Here is a 17,497-nt window from a genome sequence, read left to right as displayed (position 1 = left end):
AGAGAAGGGGGAGATATACAGAGATAGCAGGAGAGACAGAGAAGGGGGGATATACAGAGATAGCAGGAGAGACAGAGAAGGGGGGGATATACAGAGATAGCAGGAGAGACAGAGAAGGGGGAGAGATATACAGTGATAGCAGGAGAGACAGAGAAGGGGGAGATATACAGAGATAGCAGGAGAGACAGAGAAGGGAGGGAGATATACAGAGATAGCAGGAGAGACAGAGAAGGGGGAGATATACAGAGATAGCAGGAGAGACAGAGAAGGGGGAGATATACAGAGATAGCAGGAGAGACAGAGAAGGGGGAGAGATATACAGAGATAGCAGGAGAGACAGAGAAGGGGGAGATATACAGAGATAGCAGGAGAGACAGAGAAGGGGGAGAGATATACAGTGATAGCAGGAGAGACAGAGAAGGGAGGGAGATATACAGAGATAGCAGGAGAGACAGAAGGGGGAGATATACAGAGATAGCAGGAGAGACAGAGAAGGGGGAGATATACAGAGATAGCAGGAGAGACAGAGAAGGGGGAGATGCACAGAGATAGCAGGAGAGACAGAGAAAGGGGAGATATACAGAGATAGCAGGAGAGACAGAGAAAGGGGAGATATACAGAGATAGCAGGAGAGACAGAGAAGGGGGAGAGATATACAGAGATAGCAGGAGAGACAGAGAAGGGGGAGATATACAGAGATAGCAGGAGAGACAGAGAAGGGGGAGAGATATACAGAGATAGCAGGAGAGACAGAGAAGGGGGAGAGATATACAGAGATAGCAGGAGAGACAGAGAAGGGGGAGATATACAGAGATAGCAGGAGAGACAGAGAAGGGGGAGATATACAGAGATAGCAGGAGAGACAGAGAAGGGGGGAGATATACAGTGATAGCAGGAGAGACAGAGAAGGGGGGATATACAGAGATAGCAGGAGAGACAGAGAAGGGGGAATGATATACAGAGATAGCAGGAGAGACAGAGAAGGGGAGATATACAGAGATAGCAGGAGAGACAGAGAAGGGGGAGATATAAAGAGATAGCAGGAGAGACAGAGAAGGGAAGAGATATACAGAGATAGCAGGAGAGACAGAGAAGGGGGAGATATACAGAGATAGCAGGAGAGACAGAGAAGGGGGGAGATATACAGTGATAGCAGGAGAGACAGAGAAGGGGGAGAGATACAGAGATAGCAGGAGAAACAGAAAGGGGGATATACAGAGATAGCAGGAGAGACGGAGAAGGGGGAGATATACAGAGATAGCAGGAGAGACAGAAAGGGGGATATACAGAGATAGGGGAAGGTATACAGAGATAGCAGGAGAGACAGAAGGGGGAGATATACAGAGATAGCAGGAGAGACAGAGAAGGGGAGATATACAAAGATAGCAGGAGAGACAGAGAAGGGGAGATATACAAAGATAGCAGGGGAGACAGAGAAGGGGAGATATACAAAGATAGCAGGAGAGACAGAGAAGGGGAGATATACAAAGATAGCAGGAGACACAGAGAAGGGGGAGATATACAGAGATAGCAGGAGAGACGGAGAAGGGGAGATATACAAAGCAGGAGAGACAGAGAAAGGGAGATATACAAAGATAGCAGGAGAGACAGAGAAGGGGGAGGGGGGAAGTGTGAGGGAAAGAGAGTGAGGTGTTAGTGCACACTGTACATCACCCTGCTTTTCTAGGTGCAGACACATCTTTAACTCATCCTAATTCCTGTGAGTGGCTGTAGTACTGACTACTTTCTAAGCTTGGATTATCAGCTCCTGGGAAAGTTGGATGGTTGTTACCAAGAAGTGTATTATTATCTCTCTCTGTATATTTGCATCCATCTCTCTCTCTATTCTTTTCCTATCCCTTTTCACCTCATTCTCTGTCTCTCACTTCCCTCTCCCCTTCTCTGTCTCTCCTGCTATCTCTGTATATATCTCCCCCTTCTCTGTCTCTCCTGCTATCTCTGTATACCTCTCCCCTTCTCTGTCTCTCCTGCTATCTCTGTATATCTCCCCCTTCTCTGTCTCTCCTGCTATCTCTGTATATCTCCCCCTTCTCTGTCTCTCCATTTCCTGCTATCTCTGTATATATCTCCCCCTTCTCTGTCTCTCCTGCTATCCCTGTATATCTCCCCCTTCTCTGTCTCTCCTGCTATCTCTGTATATCTCCCCCTTCTCTGTCTCTCCTGCTATCTCTGTATATCTCCTTCTTCTCTGTCTCTCCATTTCCTGCTATCTCTGTATATATCTCCCCCTTCTCTGTCTTTCCTGCTATCCCTGTATATCTCCCCCTTCTGAGGGGGCTGGCTTAGCAGCAGTTGGTGTTACTGAGGGGGCTGGCTTAGCAGCAGTGGACGTTACTGAGGGGGCTGGCTTAGCAGCAGTGGACGTTACTGAGGGGGCTGGCTTAGCAGCAGTGGGTGTTACTGAGGGGGCTGACTTAGCAGCAGTGGGTGTTACTGAGGGGGCTGGCTTAGCAGCAGTGGACATTACTGAGGGGGCTGGTTTAGCAGCAGTGGACGTTACTGAGGGGTCTGGCTTAGCAGCAGTGGGTGTTACTGAGGGGGCTGGCTTAGCAGCAGTGGGTGTTACTGAGGGGGCTGGCTTAGCAGCAGTGGGTGTTACTGAGGGGGCTGGCTTAGCAGCAGTGGCTGTTACTGAGGGGGCTGGCTTAGCAGCCGTGGATGTTACTGAGGGGGCTGGCTTAGCAGCAGTGGGTGTTACTGAGGGGGCTGGCTTAGCAGCAGTGGTTGTTACTGAAGGGGCTGGTTTAGCAGCATTGGGTGGTACTGAGGGGGCTGTCTTAGCAGCATTGGGTGTTACTGTGGGGGCTGGCTTAGCAGCAGTGGGTGTTACTGAGGGGGCTGGCTTAGCAGCAGTGGTTGTTACTGAAGGGGCTGGTTTAGCAGCATTGGGTGGTACTGAGGGGGCTGTCTTAGCAGCATTGGGTGTTACTGTGGGGGCTGGCTTAGCAGCAGTGGGTGTTATTGAGGGGGCTGGCTTAGCAGCATTGGGTGGTACTGAGCAGGCTGTCTTAGCAGCATTGGGTGTTACTGTGGGGGCTGGCTTAGCAGCAGTGGGCGTTACTGAGGGGGCTGGCTTAGCAGCATTGGGTGTTACTGAAGGGGCTGGCTTAGCAGAAGTGGGCATTACTGAGGGGGCTGGCTTAGCAGCAGTGAACGCTACTGAGGGGGCTGGCTTAGCAGCAGTGGAGGCTACTGAGGGGGCTGGCTTAGCAGCAGTGGACGTTACTGAGGGGGCTGGCTTAGCAGCAGTGGGCGTTACTGAGGGGGGCTGGCTTAGCAGCAGTGGGTGTTACTGAGGGGGCTGGCTTAGCAGCAGTGGGCGCTACTGAGGGGGCTGGATTAGCAGCATTGGGTGGTACTGAGGGGGCTGGCTTAGCAGCAGTGGGTGGTACTGAGGAGGCTGGCTTAGCAGCAGTGGGTGGTACTGAGGGGGCTGGCTAAGCAGCATTGGGTGGTACAGAGGGGGCTGGCTTAGCAGCAGTGGGTGTTACTGAGGGGGCTGGCTTAGCAGCAGTGGGCGCTACTGAGGGGGCTGGATTAGCAGCATTGGGTGGTACTGAGGGGGCTGGCTTAGCAGCAGTGGGTGGTACTGAGGAGGCTGGCTTAGCAGCAGTGGGTGGTACTGAGGGGGCTGGCTAAGCAGCATTGGGTGGTACAGAGGGGGCTGGCTTAGCAGCAGTGGGTGTTACTGAGGGGGCTGGCTTAGCAGAAGTGGGCGTTACTGAAGGGGCTGGCTTTCAGCAGTGGGCTTTACTGAGGGGGCTGGCTTAGCAGCAGTGGACGTTACTGAGGGGGCTGGTTTAGCAGCAGTGGATGTTACTGAGGGGGCTGGCTTAGCAGAAGTGGGCGTTACTGAGGGGGGTGGCTTAGCAGCAGTGGACGTTACTGAGGGGGCTGGCTTAGCAGCAGTGGATGTTACTGAGGGGTCTGGCTTAGCAGCAGTGGATGTTACTGAGGGGGCTGGCTTAGCAGCAGTGGACGTTACTGAGGGGGCTGGCTTAGCAGCAGTGGGTGTTACTGAGGGGGCTGGCTTAGCAGTGGGTGTTACTAAGGGGGCTGGCTTAGCAGCCGTGGATGTTACTGAGGGGGCTGGCTTATCAGCAGTGGTTGTTACTGAGGGGGCTGGCTTAGCAGCAGTGGGTGTTACTGAAGGGGCTGGCTTAGCAGCATTGGGTGGTACTGAGGGGGCTGTCTTAGCAGTATTGGGTGTTACTGTGGGGGCTGGCTTAGCAGCAGTGGGTGTTACTGTGGGGGGTGGCTTAGCAGCATTGGGTGGTACTGAGCAGGCTGTCTTAGCAGCATTGGGCGTTACTGAGGGGGCTGGCTTAGCAGCAGTGGGCGTTACTGAGGGGTCTGGCTTAGCAGCAGTGGGTGTTACTGAGGGGGCTGGCTTAGCAGCAGTGGGCGTTACTGAGGGGGGCTGGCTTAGCAGCAGTGGGTGTTACTGAAGGGGCTGGCTTAGCAGAAGTGGGCGTTACTGAGGGGGGTGGCTTAGCAGCAGTGGACGTTACTGAGGGGGCTGGCTTAGCAGCAGTAGGTGTTACTGAGGGGGCTGGCTTAGCAGCAGTGGACGTTACTGAGGGGGCTGGCTTAGCAGCAGTGGACGTTACTGAGGGGGCTGGCTTAGCAGCAGTGGGTGTTACTGAGGGGGCTGACTTAGCAGCAGTGGGTGTTACTGAGGGGGCTGGCTTAGCAGCAGTGGACATTACTGAGGGGGCTGGTTTAGCAGCAGTGGACGTTACTGAGGGGTCTGGCTTAGCAGCAGTGGGTGTTACTGAGGGGGCTGGCTTAGCAGCAGTGGGTGTTACTGAGGGGGCTGGCTTAGCAGCAGTGGGTGTTACTGAGGGGGCTGGCTTAGCAGCAGTGGACGTTACTGAGGGGGGTGGCTTAGCAGCAGTGGGTGTTACTGAGGGGTCTGGCTTAGCAGCAGTGGGTGTTACTGAGGGGTCTGGCTTAGCAGCAGTGGGTGTTACTGAGGGGGCTGACTTAGCAGCAGTGGGTGTTACTGAGGGGGCTGGCTTAGCAGCAGTGGGTGTTACTGAGGGGTCTGGCTTAGCAACAGTGGGCGCTACTGAGGGGGCTGGCTTAGCAGCAGTGGGCGCTACTGAGGGGGCTGGATTTTTTTGATCTAATCCTGTACTGTGTGCAAAGGTTTTTGCTTTTTTACTTTTATTAACCCTATAACTCTTTGTTTTTGGTCTACAGAGCTGCAGGCAGAGGGGTGATTATGCTTTGTGATCTGAATTTTTATTGGTGAGTGTAGCGTTTTAATCACATTATATACATACACATATAATAAGCTACATAATGGGAGAAATATGTGTAATGAAGTTTGCTGAGCTTTGTCATCTGCCGTGTGATTGTTCTGAATATTACTGAGAAATACAAACATGGAGGGAGGGAGAAGAGCGAGATATTCATCCTGGGGCTGATATTATCCAATACTCAGAATAAACCCAGCCGAGCATGAGAACATCGAGTGGTGAAAGGATACAGACATATAGGCCACCAGCTGATATGGTGCTTTAACATTCTGTTATCATTGACAGGAGCTGTGACAAGCAAATCAATACACAAATAAGTGGGTTTGCTGAGAATTTTACAAGACGTTAGTGCAGCGAGCCTACTGGGTGTGAAAGAGAGTGAGAGGGTGTGAGGAGAGGATGATGGTGGCAGTAGTAGTAGTAGTAGTATAGGCAGTAGATGACTAGGCCTCTCTCCTGTGTGCTGCGCTGAGCTCTGGAGTGAGGGGTAGTGGAGAGGATGATGGTGGTAGTAGTTGTAGTAGTAGTAGTAGTACAGGCAGTAGGTGACTAGGCCTCTCTCTCCTGTGCATATAGTGCTGAGCTCTGGAATGAGGGGATACACTGAGAGCTGCAGAGTGAGTGTAGTGATGTTACCTGCAGGATGGCTGGGCTTTGAGGTGCACTCCGGACTTGTCACAGTCTCAGGTGGGTATGAGGGCTTCAGCAGGATCAGACTACTCCCTGGTGCTTCCCTGTGTTCTCTCTCTCTTCTAGGGGCCACTGTAGGGGGGTTATTAGGGGGTCTTCACCCGTGTGTAAGGTGGGCGGAGGTGTGGACCTGTAGTTCCCCTGGGACTAACCCCTAATACTGCTGTGCGGCAAGATGGCCCTTGGTGATGGTGAGGAGCAGGTGGACCAGACAACAGGGAGACAGAAGGGAGGTGATGTAACAATAATTCCATTACGGATCACTTACAGCCCACTTGTACAGTCCAGTTGCATACAGCTGTTATACTGGCGGCCATGAATGGGTTACTGTGCTTGGTGTGGAGAGTGATGGTGTGCTGAGAGATGGCGGCGGTGTGCTGAGAGATGGTGGTGTGTGGAGGGATCACGGCGGTGTTTGGAGAGATGGTGGTGTGTGGAGAGATGGCAGCGGTGTGCTGAGAGATGGTGGTGTGTGGAGAGATGGTGGCAGGGTGTGGAGAGATGGCGGCGGGGTGTGGAGAGATGGTGGCGGGGTGTGGAGAGATGGTGGCAGGGTGTGGAGAGATGGTGGCGGGGTGTGGAGAGATGGTGGTGTGTGGAGGGATCACGGCGGTGTTTGGAGAGATGGTGGTGTGTGGAGAGATGGCAGCGGTGTGCTGAGAGATGATGGTGTGTGGAGAGATGGTGGCAGGGTGTGGAGAGATGGCGGCGGGGTGTGGAGAGATGGTGGCAGGGTGTGGAGAGATGGTGGCGGGGTGTGGAGAGATGGCGGTGTGTGGAGATATGGTCGACCTCAGCCCTTGGTCTGTCACTACGTGTAGGACGCTGGTGGGCACTGTCATCCTGTGATTCTTTCCCCCAGTGATGGTTGAATCTTTCCCTCCCTGTCAGCTAGGAGCTTTCTGCTTAGTATCTAGGCCGGGACGTAAGCCACTACTTTCGGTTCCTAGAAGCTGATTCAGGCGGCAGATCTGTAGATCCGTCTGGTTGATACATAGTGAGGTTGAGCTTCATACAGGTGTTGAGACTTCCATCTGCTAAACGTGATCGTAGGTTGGTCTAAATGTTCTTTAGAAGTGAGAAAGACTGCTCGCATGCATACGTAGAGCCAAACATTGTCAGTACAGCAATGCCCCCACCTGACCACCCACACACACTACCCCACCTGAAACCCCCCACACATACACACACACTACCCCACCTGAACCTCCCCCCCCCCCACACACAGACACTACCCACCTGACCCCCAACACACACACACTACCCCACCTGAAACCCCACACACATACACACACTACCCCATCTGAACCCCCCCCCCACATACACACACACTACCCACCTGACCCCCAACACACACTACCCCCCCTGAGGTCTGTAGTGGTAGTCACCAAGCTCTGCTAAGGTAGCTGTAATCGTATTACTGCCAAACGAATGCTATCCCCCCCCACACACACACACACTACCCCACCTACCCCCCACCACACACACACACACACACTACCAAACCTGACCCCCCCCCCCCCCCAACATGCCAGGAAGAGGGGTCTGGGGAAAAGCTAGATCCAATCCTGGGAGATGGTTCCCAGGATTGGATCCAGCTTTACCTGGCACCCGGGGTGGACCGATAGGGAGCGGAGCAGCGCGGAAAGGCATTCGGTTTGATGGATGGAGCGCTGATTAAACGAAGCACTTTGTTTAGTTTAGATGGGCAATTCGCTCATCTCTAATCGCTACCCCTTTATATGGAGCAAAAGGTATAATGGTATAAGATCACCATAAGATTAAAGAATTGGTTACACATTGGTGGAATTGGAAACTTTGAAAGTTTTTCAGTCTTGTCCTCACCCAGCACCACTGGGGGCACCTATTCAGGTTTCACCTCAGGCAGCTGAAACCCTACAATGGGCCCTGCCTATATACATTTTCAAGTATTGAGTCCACTTGCTTAGGGCTCCTGTTCTGAGGATTTTTCTGGTTCAGTTTCTCCTCCTTCACCTTTATCACTTTCCCCATTCTCTGCCTTTCAGTTAAAATTATGCTACAGTATACTGTATATTCAGAGAATATATATCATAGTTTCACGTAAGAACATGGTACCTTATATAACATATAAAATACCACTTGTGAACAGGTGCCCGACAGGTGTGGACAGGACTTTCGCTCTGGTATGCTAAACTAGGATTGGCTCCGACGCCATATTTTTGTGATTTGTTTTGTTTCGCTGAGTAGCCCCTGGTTATTGAGGTTTTTTCTATAAAAAAAATATTTCTCCTGCTGTGGCCAGGCCCGGCCCAGTGCTTACTCTTTAACATCTTGTGACAAATTGTGTAGGGCACCATGGAACTATTTTGCGACCCCTAAAATTTTTATAGGAGTTCTTGCTCTTGTACAGTAAGCAGCTGTGTGCTATGCTTCACCCCTTAACTGTAGCAGACAGTTATGCTACTCAACCAGTTTGGCTTTGGGCCACACCAGAGAGCCTAAATGCCCTCTTGGACTGGACTTCTGTGGCTAGAGGGTACCAGGTCTTGCCACAAGTGTGGTCCTTTTGTGGGGAGCAGCTGTATACCTATATACTTCCTAATTTATATATTGTAAACATACTATGGTAATTACATTTTAATCGTACTTTTTGAGAGCCTACTCACTACTACATTCCTTATAGTCCCTGGGCGCTAAGACAGTAGTGCACTCAAAGTCGGTATATTCACACACTTATTGGTGGGGTAGAGCAAACTTACAAACAACAGTTCTACTGCTTTCAATGAAGCACAGAGTGCAAACAACTACTGCAACACTTTTTGTTTTTTCAACTATGCCTATACAGGCTTTTATTCTAAATTCCAACAGACGACAGGTGCCAGGTTTACTACTGCTTTTAATGAGGCGCACAGCGCAAACAATTACTGCAACCCTTTTTTTTTTTTTTGTTCAACCATGCCTACACAGGCGTATACACTACATCTCAACTTTTATGTGTGCCAACAGGAGTCAGGTTCAACTATGCCTACACAGATGTATACACAATATCTCATCTCATCAGTATGCCAACAGGTGACAGGTGTTCTACTGCTTTAAATGAGGCGCAGAGCGCAAATAACTGCTGTGACGCATAATTTTTTTTTCAACTATGCCTACACAGGCATATACACTATATCTCACCTTTTATGAATGCCAACAGGTGACAGGTACCAGGTGTTCTATTGCTTTCAATGAGGTGGACAGCGCAAAGAACTATTGCAACAATTTTATTTTGTGTTCAACTATGCCTACACAGGCGTATACACTAAATCTCAACTTTTACTTATGCCGACAGGAGACAAGTTCAACTATGCCTATACAGACATATACACAATACCTCAACTTTTACGTATGCCTACAGGTAAAAGGTAACAGGTGTTCTACTGCTTTCAATGAGGCATAGAGCGCAAACAACTACTGCAATGCTTTTTTTAAAAAAATCAAGTATGCCAATACAGGCATATACACTATGAAGGACGTGTATGAAAAGGCGAAAATGCCTTTTTTTAGGCGCAGATGGGGCTGTTTGGAGTAAAAATATTCACAAAGGGTAATTTTGAGAATATTTTCTTCACATCGGCCACATCTACGCCACCTTCGCCAGTGCGACGGAGAGGGGGCATTACGGTGGTGCGGCAGCACGCAGAGGGGGCACAGCCTCTGCATGCACCGCATTTATCCTGTGGAAAAATGATACTGAAACCTACGCCAGCTCTAAGCTGGTGTAGGTTTCAAAATTTTCGCACAGACGGGCTCTGTGCGCTCGGGATTTATGTAGAGGCAATGCGCCTCTACATAAATCCCCTGAGCTCCGGAGCTGTGGGGAAAAAAGCTGGACTTCATAAATGTCCCCCTATATCTCAACTTTTATCTATGCCAACAGGCGACAGTTCTACTGCCTTCAATGAGGTGTAGAGTACAAACAATTACTGTGTTACTTTATTTTTTTTTGTCAACTATGCCTACACAGGCTTATACTCTAGATCTCAACTTTTACGAATACCAACAGGTGCCAGGTGTTCTACTGCTTTCAATGAGGTGCACAGCTCAAACAGCTGCTGAGAGACTTAATCACTTTTGTTCAACTATGCCTACTCAGACATATACACTATGGGGGAGATTTATCAAACATGGTGTTAAGTTAAACTGGCTCAGTTGCCCCTAGCAACCAATCAGATTCCACCTTTCATTTTCCAAAGAGTGTGTGAGAAATGAAAGGTGGAATCTGATTGGTTGCTAGGGGCAACTGGGCCAGTTCCACAATATCTCAACTTTTACGTATGTCAACAGGTGACAGGTGTTCTACTGCTGTCAATCAGGCGCAGAGCGCAAACAACTACTGCAATGCTTTATCATTTTTCGTTCAACTATCCCTACACAGGCGTATAATCTATATCTCACCTTTTACATATGCCAATAGGTGACAGATATTACAGTAGGTGTTCTACTGGTTTCAATGGGGTGTAAAGCGCAAACAACTACTGCAACACTTTATTTTTTATTCAACTTTGTCTACACAGGCGTATACACTATATCTCAGCTTTTACGTTGCCAACAGATGACAGGTAGCAGGTGTTCTACTGCTTTCAATGAGGTGCAGAGCACAATCAACTACTGCAACACTTAAAAATAATCATAATAATAATAATAATAAAGTATGCCAGTACAGGCATATACACTATGGGGGAGATTTATCAAAGGGTGTAAAATTTAGACTGGTGCAAACTGCCCACAGCAACCAATTACAGCTCCTTTTTACTTTCACCAGAGCTGGAAGCTGAGCTGTGATTGGTTGCTGTGGCCAGTTTGCACCAGTCTAAATTTTAACCCCTTTGATAAATCCCCCCCTATATCTCAACTTTTACACATGCAGACAGGAGAAAGGTTCAACTATGCCTACACAAACGTATACACAATATCTCAGCTTTTACGTATGCCAATAGGCAACAGTTAACAGGTGTTCTACTGCTTTAAATGCCTAGGCCTAGAGCGCAAACAACTACTGCGACACTTTATTTTTTTCATTTAACTATGCCTACACAGGCGTATACACTATGTCTCAGCTTTTACGTATGCCAAAAGACAACAGGTGTCAGGTGTTCTACTGCTTTCAATGAGGTGAAGACCGCGAAAAACTACTGGAACACTTTATTTTTTTTTATTTTTTTTTGTCAACTATGCCTATACAGGCGTATACACTGTATCTCATCTTTTACGTATGCGAACAGGTGCCAGGTGTTCTACTGTAATCAATGAGGCACAGAGCACAATCAACTACTGTGACACTTTATTATTTTTATGTTCAACTATGCCTACACAGGCATATACACCATGGAGGACATTTATTAAGTCCAGCGTTTTTTACGCCGGACTTATAAATGTCCCCGCATCTCCGGCGCTACGGGGATTTATCTAGAGGCGGACTGCCTCTACATAAATCCTGTGCGCTCTGGTGCGCACCGCCGAAAACCTACGCCAGCTGAGGACTGGAGTAGGTTTTCGGCGTATCTTTTTGCGGAACGGATGGTGAATCGCGTGGACTCCGCGCCCTCCGTTCAGCCCCTTTCACACCCCCTCCCCTCCCCCGGCATACCCGGCGGAAAGTGCAGATTTGCGAATATTTTATTCGCAAATCGACCATTTGCGAATAAAATATTGCGCAAATCGGCAATTTCCGCCGAAAAACCCCGGAATGCCAGATGATACATGTCCCCCCATATCTCCCCTTTTACGTATGCCAACAGGTGAGAGGTACTAGGTGTTCTATTGATTTCAATGAGGCACGCAGGGCAACACAGTGCAAACAACTGCTGAGACACTTTATAACTTTATTTATTTTTTAATATGGTTGGTGTACAATCTGTAGCGCTATCCACTTAAATCATAATCACACTAGATAATGTGATAACTATATGGGAGCTGCGTGTCAGTGGAAACTGATACCTGCAATCAGTTTGTGGTTACAAGGATATATTAAGAAGTCTGAACGCACTCCTCTTAATTATCAATCATATGTTAGAATATTATTATTTAGGTAACTACTCCATTCCCTGTCCATAAAATTACAAGCGTATGATAGTGTTCCTACTATGATATAAAAATATAGACAGCATGTAATGATTCAACCATTTATCAGTGTTAGATTAGGATAAGGCTATCCATAGATGTAATGACTCTCAGTAATGCTAGTGCAACACAGGTGATAGAGTATCACTCACCCTCTCACGGTGATTGCACTTTTAGTCCCGATGTGTCGCAGTATGCAGAGTAGTATTGGGTCCGTTGTTCCAGTGTCCAAAATGTGTGATAACGATCTTCAGTCGCTTGTTACTAGAGGAGCACGGCCTGGTCGGTGATGTTGCTCAGCTACTCGGTAATTTCACTTGCAAAGTAAGGGACGATTATCGTTCAGATTATCGTTAAATCGTTCGAATCTAAACGATAATTGTTCATTTGAATAGCAGTTAAGGATTAACGACCGAATGAGAAATCATTGGTCGTTTAATAAGACCTGGACCTATTTTTATCATTGCAAATTGTTAGCATTGAATAAGATGTTGTTCGGTCGTTCGCAGTAGTGACGAACGTAATAGTGACGACAAGACAACTGCAAGAACGATCATAAGTAACGATTATCGTTCCATGTAAATGGGTGAGCGATTTCAGGTGTTTCGCAATAGCGGTTGTTTGGATCATTTATTGTTAACAATTATGTGAACGATAATCGTCCCGTGAAATAGGGCCCTAAGTCTCTCAAAACTCTGTGAGACATCACAGTACCTACGGAGTCCTGCAAGGGTTAGAATACCTTTGACATGTTTCGAGGGGTACGCCCCTCTTTGTCAAGAAGAAGCGCCCCTCCATCTAGTTCTCTTTGTTCTTCCAATGCACATTTTTTGACATGGGCAAATAATACAATATATGACTTCTTTCGAATGGCAGGTAATGTGTTCCTTAATTTTAACACTATGTGTTCCATCTTGGTTTGATAGCTCCATTAATGCCATTTTTTTACCCATTTTTTACACAGTCTACAGGATCTACAAGGATAGAAGAACAGATAAATTTTATTGGAAATTGTATAGAATTTATTTTAACAAAAAAAAATTTTTTATATGAAGGAGTTTTTGTTTATATACCACGATGGGGACGAGGTTCGCACCGGCTTATTCTTTTTTTTTTAAATGTAATTTTTATTAACATTTTTCGTATATTAAACAATACAATCAATAGTTCCAGAAAATGGCATCACAGTGAAGCAAACTACACCAGCCCAAAACATGTTACATTTCCCCCATATAACAGAACATTTCAAGGTAAGATAACATAGCCGTGGGAACCAACAAGTCAATTTAAATCACCAGTCGAGGCCGGCAATGTAATAAGCCACGACGCCCTTACTCAGGAAAAACAACAAGACACACAAAGGGAAAGAACAAGAAGGAAAGATGGGGGGGGGGGGGAAGAAAAAACTAATAACATTAGGAAAAGATCTGCGAGCTAGAGAGGGAGCATCTCCCTATCAGTTAGTTAGGCCAGTGCGAGCGCAATAAGCCTCCCATGGAGCCCAGACGGAGTCAAATAGCGGCATCTGATTATTCAGTGACGCCGTCAGTCGCTCCGCACCGGCTTATTCTAACCTGTATATGAGGAGTTGGGAAGAGGCCACCATATTCCCCACAGGTGAACCGAGTGCGAACCTCGTCCTCTGGAAGAGTTATATTGACGATATTGTGTTCGTATGGAAAGGGAGAGAAGAAACCCTACAAGAATTTTTTAAAGGTTTAAATAAAAATGAATTTTATTTGCATTTTACACCTTCATTTAATAAAAATTTTATTAACTCTTTAGATCTTCACATTTTTATCACAGATGGAAAAATATGCAGTAGGACTTATAATAAACCTACTGATAGCAATAGGTATTTTGCACTGGATAGTTGTCATCTGCCATCATGGCTATTGATTATACCTAAGAGCCCATTTTAAGACTAAGGGTGCGTGCACACTACGGAATTGCCACGTATAACCCCTATAGTGTATAACACTATTCTATGCACAGGCGGATTATGCATTCCGCCGAAAGAATTGACATGTCAATTCTTTTGACGGAACGCGGAATCCGCCCGTGCACAGAATAGTGTCTATGGCACAGGCGGAAATGCGCGCCGCTGCATGCGGGGACGAGTGACGGAATACGCCGCGGGTTATACGCGGCAATTCCGTAGTGTGCACGCACCCTTAGAAGAAATTGTACAGACATTGGGGACTATTAAAATGAAGCTGAGAAACTGAAAGAAATTTTTTTTTACAAAAAGGGTATGATGAAAGCTTGCTACACGGTACGATAGAGGAAGCCCTACAGTTAAAAAGGGAGAACCTTATTAAAGAAAGGGAGAAGCAGGAAGAGAGAGGGGAGAGAAATGGGAAATAACAATCCTTTGATATCCCCATTATAACCACTTCAAGTCAATCAGGGGCCTTTAAGAAAATATAAAAAATAGATGGTAAATTCTAAAAAAAAAAAAAAAAAAGATAAAAACATAGGAAACTTAATCCCACCCAATCCCAAATTAATAAAAAAAAAAAACAAATATTAGGAATATTATAGCCCTCACAGTTCAGGATATGAAAAACACATACAAAGGAAGGACTGATGCTATAGTATCACATAAAGGGGGCTTCTATCCTTGTAAATCCTGTAGACCGTGTAAAAAAATTACTTGCCATTTGAAAGGAGTCATGTATTGTATTTTTGCCCATGTCAGAAGATGTACATTGGAAGGACAAAAAGAACTTTACTTATCAGGATGAATGAGCACATCTATAATATTCAAAGACAATATGAAGGACATCCGTTATCCAAACATTATAAAGAAAGAAATGGAGGTAAAGTGGTTAATTCATCATTCTGTGCAATAGAAAAAGTGAAGAGAGATTGAAGAAGAGGTGATTTTATTAGGAAAATATCGAGATCAGAAAGCAAACATATTTTTAATTTTAATACACTAATTCCACCAGGATTAAATTCAAAAATTTAACTTTTTGCATTCATCTAAGCACTGCAGGGAGGAAGTCTCTCGGAGCTCAAGCTACGTATATAAAGCCACACTAGATGGGGGGAGCAGATCTTCTTGAAAAAGAGGGGCGTACCCCTCAAAACATGTAGAAGGCATTTAAATTCTTCCACGACTGTGTAGCTAATGTGACGTCACACAGAGCTTTGAGAGACTTACTTTGTAAGTAATAGTACCGGGTAGCTGAGAAACGTAACCGGCCGTGACGTGCTTCTCTGGTAACAAGCGACTGAGGATCGTTATCACACATTTTGAACACTGGAACAATGGACCCAATACTACTCTGTATACTGGGACTAAAAGTGCAATCACCAAGAGAGCATTACTGAGAGTGATTACATCCACGGATAGCCTTATCCTGATCTAACACTGATAAATGGTTGAATCATTACATGCTGTCTATTTTTATTTTTTGTTCAACTATGCCGACAGGAGACAGGATCAACTATGCCTACACAGACGTATACACAATATCTCAACTTTTTCGTATGCCAACAGCCAACAGGTGTTCTTCTGCTTTCAATGAGGCACGGAACACAATCAACTATGATAACACTTTATTTTTTGGACAATTCAGGCTTATACATTGCGAGGGAGATTTATTAAGCTTTCATGCTCTTTTTGGAGTAGAAAAGTTGCAAAATTTTGTGCAACCACATAGATGCGCAAAGTTTTTTTTACCCTTATCCTGAAATAGGCTGATCATGCCTACTTCAGCTTTTGCTGAGATTAGGCATGATTTATCATGTGTGACCATCTAACATTGTCGCACGTGGGTCGCAGGCTGACTGCACACTAGAGGTGGTTTACTTCACCACCTTAATTTTGAGCCGTTTGCTCTGTGGGTAAGGCACAGTGCTCCTGGTTCAAGGAGTGTAAAATATTAATTAGTGATGTAATAGTATCACAAATTACCTTCTGGGGCTGTAAAGTAAAGAGGGTGTATAGTGCACCCCTCCTTACAGTACAAGAGCAGGGATTTCCCTCATAAAGCCAGGATTCCCTGCCTTATGGGGTCTCTCACCCAGAAGCTTCTACTTTTGGGCGGCCTTTTTAAAGACCCCGGCATGGAAGTTACAGTCTGGCAGGTACAGTGCCAGAACAGTCTCACCCGCAGGGGGTTAAGCCCCTGGGAGCCAGATTATAAGGGCCCTATTACACTGAGAGATAATCAGCCAATTATCACTCTGTGTAAAAGACACAATGATCAGCCGATGAAGTGATCATCAGTTGATCGTTTCTTAAGGCCAAGCCCTAAAATCATCAGCTGCCGACCGTGCAATGATATGTGTAATAGCTATGTGTAATAGTGATGCGTGGCCAACAGCTGATGATTGCCCAAACAGCTAATATTTTATCTGTCCATGTTCCCAGTCTTCTTCTGCGCTTTGTATGCGTAATGGCACCGTGCGCTGTGGCTTCACAGTGGCCTGTCTGAGCTGTCTCAGCCATGGACAAGTGAGGTATAACGACGTACCCACAGCTCTTGCTAAATGATTATCGGGCCGTGTAATAGGTCCAGCAAATGAGCGCTGATCTAGCAGATCGCCACTTGTTTGCTGTATTGATTAGGTCGCTATCAGCCTGTGTAACTCTCATGCCTGGGATTTTAAAAAGCCCTACAGTTGGAGGACACCCAGCTTTCCCAGCATCTTGTAATTTTCAGCCCTTACTGGTGTGGGCACACTGTTAATGCTTTTTTTTTTTCTTTTTCAGATACCCTTATGTAGAGGATCACATCAGATTTGTTTGGATTACGTTGATGACCAGTGGATTTTCATGTTCAATAAAATGGTCAATGACGGGTGTGGGGGTGTTTTATTTGAATAGCCATTTTATACCGTCTAACACTAAATCCTGACTTAGTAATGAATTCCGTCTATTAGATAGCTTCCAATACTAAGTTTTTAAATTAATGAAAGAAAACACAACACATCATCCCTCGCTGACCATTTTATTGAACACTAAAATTTGCTGATAATCAATGTTGTCCAAATGAATCCAACGTAATCCCCAGTATAAGCGTATCTGAAAAAGAAAGGCCAATGAGACTATTTAGAGACAATTCTGACACTATTTAGAGACAATTCTAAAACAAACAAGTCAGCACCACAAAAAATAGACCAGGCTTATCCCTGATAATAATTGCACCAGTCTATTCTTGTCATAGCAGAAATAGACCACACACGGTAAAATCCCCTGTTTATAAATCTCCCCGTCTATCTCAACTTTTAAGTATGCCAACATGCGACCGGTGTTCAACTGCTTTCAATAAGGCAAAGAGCACAAACAACTACTGCAATACTTATTTTTGTCTATGTCTGCACAAGCGTTACACTATATGTCTATTTTTATATATGCCAACAGGTGACAGGTCAACTATATCTACACAGACGTATACACTATATTTCAACTTTTAGGTATG

At 46.3% G+C, this 17,497-nt stretch overlaps 1 protein-coding gene across 2 annotated transcripts in view; it reads left to right on the top strand.

The window, feature by feature from the left end:
* The window catches only part of LOC138797237 (tachylectin-2-like), a 92,578-nt gene that overhangs the window by 32,295 nt on the left and 42,786 nt on the right, over window positions 1-17,497 (top strand). Inside the window, exon 2 of one of the 2 annotated variants that reach the window (XM_069977095.1) lies at window positions 5,227-5,274. The exons of the other annotated variant lie outside the window; for it this stretch is intronic. The gene's annotated coding sequence lies outside the window, so the exon portion shown is untranslated. The remainder of the gene's footprint in view (window positions 1-5,226; window positions 5,275-17,497) is intronic. 2 annotated transcript variants of the gene reach the window in all.

The sequence above is a fragment of the Dendropsophus ebraccatus genome, chromosome 7 (genome assembly GCF_027789765.1).
Source record: "Dendropsophus ebraccatus isolate aDenEbr1 chromosome 7, aDenEbr1.pat, whole genome shotgun sequence".
In the NCBI taxonomy this organism is placed as follows: Eukaryota; Metazoa; Chordata; class Amphibia; order Anura; family Hylidae; genus Dendropsophus; species Dendropsophus ebraccatus.
The sequence above is the reverse complement of the archived record's forward strand: the minus strand, read 5'-3'. Positions and strand labels throughout refer to the sequence as shown.